This window comes from Lonchura striata, chromosome 2 (genome assembly GCF_050655825.1).
Source record: "Lonchura striata isolate lonStrDom1 chromosome 2, ASM5065582v1, whole genome shotgun sequence".
Lineage (NCBI taxonomy): Eukaryota > Metazoa > Chordata > Aves > Passeriformes > Estrildidae > Lonchura > Lonchura striata.
In genome coordinates, this window is record NC_140704.1 from 106849396 (window position 1) to 106855595 (window position 6200).

The 6200-nt window shown below is 42.5% G+C and overlaps 1 long non-coding RNA gene across 3 annotated transcripts in view; it reads left to right on the plus strand.

Annotated features, from left to right (window-relative positions):
* The window catches only part of LOC110467856 (uncharacterized), a 96412-nt gene that overhangs the window by 40483 nt on the left and 49729 nt on the right, over nucleotides 1-6200 (plus strand). For all 3 annotated transcript variants that reach the window (XR_014953396.1, XR_014953397.1, XR_014953398.1), the window contains one exon: nucleotides 5476-5658. This is a non-coding gene — a long non-coding RNA (uncharacterized LOC110467856). The remainder of the gene's footprint in view (nucleotides 1-5475; nucleotides 5659-6200) is intronic.

The window sequence follows — 6200 nt, forward strand, 5'->3', positions numbered from 1 at the left end:
TAAGTGCCAGAAGCTAGATGCCAAGATAAAAACCATGGCTTCCTTTTCTCCTGTTGAGTTAACTAGTTGGCAACTGAGAAAGCCAAGAAACAAAAGCAACAGGATATTTTATATTCTGATTTCTTTTAAACACTAGAGATATCACATTTCCTGTGGCTGAACTCTAAGCAAACAAACAAGAGAACAAAATGAAGAAATTGTGCCCTCCCTCAACCTCTCTTTCTAATATCTTTAATTACTGGTCTACAAAGTGTGGAAGTTCAAAGGAATGAGTTTCAGGCTTGGGAAGCTGCCTCATTAAACAAGTTCATTTGGGCAGAATAAGCTCACAGGAGTCCAGAGGCTGCCTCTGCTCAATTGAATGAGCTCCCCACTTGTTAACCTGAGTGCTCAGTAGAGAAAAGGCATCAGGAAAAAAAAAATCTTTTTCAACCAGCTATTCCAACATACTTCATTCAGGACTATCACATATGAGTTGAGGCTTTTTCTGCCTTGAGGGACAGCACAAAAAGGTCCCCTCATCTTCAGTGATCATTCCAATAGCTATGCTGCCTAAATGAGTGTTCCACTGAGCAGAATTAATTGCTGCTTTCCACCTGTGTTTTCTTGAGAGAGGATTTGTGGCACAGTGCCCAGCAGACACTGTGCTTCTGAGGACACTGGGGCCAAAAAAACAGCATGCAAAAGTGATGGGAGGTGCAAATCCACAGGCAAGACTCCCTTGGCCCTGCCATGCTGCTAGCAACACACAAAAACCTTCAGGTTTGACTGAGGAGCAGCCTCAGTCCTGATTCAGTCCCTCTGCAAGGTGAGAAGGAAACCTGGGGGGTGGGGAACTTCAGAGTAGTAAATCTTAGTGAGAGACAGGATTGCAATGCACACAAGTCATGCTAAGTTCCCCAGTTCCAGTTCACAACAACTCTGAAAATGGTTTACTGTCTCCTCTGGAAGGTGCTCTCTGAATTCTCCTGCCTGGAGGGGTCTTTAAAGCCTGAGGCCTATGTGCCAGCAGCCCAAAGAGTTTCATCACCATGAAGGCAATGAGATCCCAAACCTGTCTTATAATTCCTGACATACACTAGACAATGAAGCCAATTGCATCTCTCTCATATATCTGAGCAACATCCTTTTGTCCAGCTTGCTTTCTTTCTCAATGGCTTACTCACATGCTTCTGAGGCAGATAAAGGTACAGTTTGACTTTCCAAAGAGTATCTCCTCTCCTCTCCTCTCCTCTCCTCTCCTCTCCTCTCCTCTCCTCTCCTCTCCTCTCCTCTCCTCTCCTCTCCTCTCCTCTCCTCTCCTCTCCTCTCCTCTCCTCTCCTCTCCTCTCCTCTCCTCTCCTCTCCTCTCCTCTCCTCTCCTCTCCTCTCCTCTCCTCTCCTCTCCTCTCCTCTCCTCTCCTCTCCTCTCCTCTCCTCTCCTCTCCTCTCCTCTCCTCTCCTCTCCTCTCCTCTCCTCTCCTCTCCTCTCCTCTCCTCTCCTCTCCTCTCCTCTCCTCTCCTCTCCTCTCCTCTCCTCTCCTCTCCTCTCCTCTCCTCTCCTCTCCTCTCCTCTCGTCTCACAGGCAAAGAGAAAGGCAAGAGTGAATGGGGGAACTCATGCCTCGACATTTTTTATGAAGTTGTCTGTCACTGCCATAAATACCCCTTTGCCAACACAGTTCAGAAACCTTGAAAAGTAATATTATTTCTAGAATTTAGAACTGAGAGTTTTGTCCTTGGACCAGTACCTCCTTCACAAGCCCACAGCCGCGAGACAGCTCCTGCCACAGGAGCTATAAATGCTGCATATTAAGCAGCAGATGGAGAAGGGGAGTGTAAGGAAGCAGTAAGAACTTCCCCACCAGCCTGATAGACGCTGTTCTTAGCAGAGCAAAACCTGACTGTTGCCAAGGTTTTGCCAAGGTATGTTAGCAAAGACATAAGAAAAGGGAGAGTTTTACTGAGACTTTGAAAGAGGATAATACAAATAAGAGATGAACTATATTCTTGGTGATCATGCTTTTTCAAAAATTCTTTTCAAAACAAAACACAGGGACAGCAAAGCTACTTCTTAAGTCCTGTACTCTGTTGTGTGGTGAGAACAAAACTTTCCCTAAACCCCCTGTTTTATTTATTGCTCATTCTAAAGTTAAACCTCTGCCATTCTTTCTGGAAACTAAGCCAGTTAAACCACTGCAGAGATATATTTAGGACAGAGGAGTTGTAGGGGACAGCTGGAGCATATCTTAAACTCCTTTACTGTGGCACTGTTTACCCTTGTCACTGGGCCCAGTGAAATATCTGGTACTCATATTTTAATGAATGACAGCCAGGCAAATTCAAGTAATGAAGTTGTGATCAGATCTTCCTCAGCAAAACAAGAATTTGGCTAAACCTGTATTTGGTTTGGTCTGTAAATATATTGTCCTGTTAACAATATCACCCAAAGGCAGCCTTAAAACCGGAACAATTTGTTTTTCTGAAATCAGAGCTTGCAGTGAGTGCTAGGATTTGGATGTAAAATCCAAGGACAATGTCTATGTCTTTTTGACCCTAAAGATTCACAGGGTAATTTCTGAATTCACTGAAGGGTAGTTATCACTAATGCTGGGATTTTCATGGCAAGACTGTGCTCTGTAGGATGTTTTACAATGTTGTCTCTTTTTTGGGCTCACTGTGATCTAGAATACATGTTTATCAGTTCACATCCTGCATTCTGAACAGTCTGCATTGGCAGCAAAACAAATTTTATATCACTTATTAGTGATATAAATCAAGCATTCCAGCATTTCATTAATGGCAAATCTGAGGCTCATAGCCAGAAAAGGGAACATTAGGCTCCCCCTTTCAGGACAAAAAGATTATTCTTGCAGCATCTTGTCCCCAACTCCAAATTTCTTCTTCTCTGTTTTAAAGATGAATTTTAAATTGGCAATGCAGAATGACAGGGCTAAGTGAGAGCCTTTGTGACACACTGTCATATGCAAGAAGCAGAAGGAAGACCTTACTTGCCTGGCTAAAGCAACCCAACTCCATAAGAGAGCAGTGTAAGAAATGAACAAAAATGTAAATTACTCAAAAATTGTTTTCAGTAGCATTGATGCAAAACTTTGCTCAGAGGCAAGATTCTCAGTGGTTTCAGGTAGCTTGGTGGACAAGCTCTCCATGGAGCAAGGTTTCAGGCATTGCAGTGAAACCTGAAGGATTACTGAATACAGGAATTTGCCCTTGGACACTACACTCACACTGGATTTTCTGTCTAAACCCATGACTCTGTCTGGGTGGATCCTGATTTATATCTCCCTATGAAAAGGGAGCTGAAGCCATCAGTGAAATAAAGTCTCAGGTCAGTGGTGGTCTTGCCTGTGTGAGAACTGCAGTTCATACAGGATCAGTCTGTATAACCCTGGCCAGTCTTTGGCATTTGATGAGCAAGTTACCTTTATTTATAACATGGTACAGCAGGACGTGTTGCTGTGACTGACTTACAGCAGCTGCAAGGTCAGAAGTTTGATATGCTGAGGGAAAAGTGTCCTGGCAATGCATATCTGAAGATTGTGTTGAATCAGGGATATGTAAAAGGTTAAATGGGGTAAGTCTAGATTTTTGGGCTTTTTTATATCTCTGACCAGCTTTTCAGAAACACCCTTGAAGGATCCTAAAGAGCACTTTCTATAGCAGAATGCTGAATTTACCTTTTTTGCCACCTTCTTTGACCTTTTTACCATCTCCTTGCTTCTGTTTTGTAAAATAAGAACCACTAAAACAACCCTATCATTAAATCCACAGCATCTATTCCTTCATTGATTCTTGAGAGGCGATAACAAGCTCTGCTAGGAACACACTTTAATAATTATACAGCTATTATTATCATTTTGGCTTTGCTAGGATTTCTGAAAGATAAATTGTGCAATCTATTTATAAGCTTGATAAGCAAAGAGGACCTAGTGTCCTTTCCCTTTACTAAATCCATGGTAAGTTGCATATGCAGAGTGAAATCAACTAAAAGAGCATCAAACAAAGCAATGAGGCTTCTAATTAAGCATAATCTTGAAGTAAGTGAGTGCAAGAAATACCTCAGCAGAGAAGGGAAAGAAAAATCTGTATTTTACACATAAATACAGACATTTCAGTAAATACTTGGAAAGTTAAAAACTTCCATGAGTAGTCCCATCCGCACTAACACTTATCCCAAGAAAAATGGTGAGGGCAAAAAGCAACTCCAGGAATATTTTTGTAGGATACAATTTGAAGGAGATCTCTGTTTTACTCATCTGGTTAGTTACGTGATATTTATCTGCTCATTTGTGAAACTGGATTTTGTAAGCAAAAACAAATGGCAAAAAGTAGCAGGATAGACAATGAAAAATGAAAGCACAATTTCAAGGATGTCAGAGCTAGGGCTGCAAGCATGAAAGCAGTACCAAAGACAAGGCTTATGGATGGGGTCCAGATAACCGTTTCCTAGCAACAGGAATACTATTAAGGGAGATGATGAGGTCCAGTTTAATGCGTTTATCCAGTGCTTTGAAGGACAAGCAGCATCAAATTCCTCATTTTATACAGGGCTACTCAACCAGGTTCTGTAACTGTCTTTACAAGAGGAGTTTCTACAGAAATCAGTCCTGCATATATACCTCTATATATCTGTATTCATTTATTAGTCCTTTCCTAGCAGAACATGGAAATAATCTTATTTATTGGGATACCTGCTTTGTGTTATTAAATTAGATACAAGACTGCAATTAGTTAAACACAATTACGATACCTACAATACCTTTTGGTTTTATTTCTGGGGTATTTAGACAGGCTCACAAAAAATTTGTCACAGTACTTATAAGTGTGTATTGTAAAAGTTACTTTGTGGGTTAGCTTTAATAAAAACCATCAAAATGAGTGGTTGACACCACGCAAAACTTCTGTGAAGGAGTTTGATAACTTTGGTAAAAACATTGCATAATTCAGTAAAAATGCTTTGGAGTCATTGTTCAACAGCAACATTTATGTATACATGGAAGTGATTAACACCAAAGCCAGAACTGAATAAAATGTTCAAATTGAGAAGCATGGAGGAAATTATACATTCAACAGCCAAACACTGAAAAAATTAGTTGCTGCATGTCATTGTTCTTATGTTAGTGCAGTCTTACTCTAATGAGTTTCAAATACAGAAAATTAATGATCACCATATTCCCGATATCTTCCCAAGGCAACTGTATTGGTTTTCTGTCCTGGTCTGGGACATGGCCAGGCTTTGGTATGGGGCAGCTACAGGGGTGGCTTCTGTGACAAACTGCTAGAAGCTTCCTACATGTCTGGCAGGGCCAGTCCCTGGCAGCTCCAAAGCTGGATGTTCCACTGACTGAGGCCAGGACAATTAGAAATGGGAATATTGCCTCTGTGATAATGTATTTAAGAAGAAAAAAACATTATTGCACAGTTAATTGTGGCCAGAGAGCAGAGTGAGAGTCTGTAAGAGGAACAATTCCACAGGCACCAAGGGCACTGCAGAAAGGTGAAAGAGGAGAAAGAGATGTTGCATGTGCTGGAGCTCAGATTCCCCCGCAGCCTGTGGTGCAGACCATAGTGAGACAACTGTGTCCCTGCAGCCTGTGGAGATCCGTGGAGAAGCAGAGATCCACCTGAAATCCATGTAGGAGCCCTGTGCTGGAGCAGGTAACACCCAATGGAGGCTGTGACCCTGTGGCAGACCTGTGGAGAGAGGGGCCCTGCTCCCAGACTGGAGCAGCCTGTCCTTGGAGGACTGCACCCCATGGAAGAGTGACCCACACTGCAGCAATTCTGGGAGGACTGCTGTTTGTGGGATGGAGTCACATGGCAGCAGTTCACAGAGAGCTGTTGCCCATGGGATGGACTCATGCTGGAGAAGTTCATGGAGAGCTGTCTCCCATAGGAGCAACCTCAGAGTGGAACAGGGGAACTACTCCTCTCCCTGAGCAGTGAGACAAACAACAGGGGATGAACTGCCAATAACCCAGATTCTCTGTCTCCCTGCACCTCTGGGGCAGGAGATGGGATTGGGAAGGAGGGAGGGGAAGGGAGAAGGTGTTTTTAAGGTTTTATTTTTCTTCTCATTGTCCAACTCTGATTTTGTTAGCAATAAATTTGACTGGCATCTCTAATTCAAGCCTATTTTGCCTGGGATGGTATTTAGTTAACTCATTAACCCTTCATTCTATTTTCTCTCCCCTTTCCAG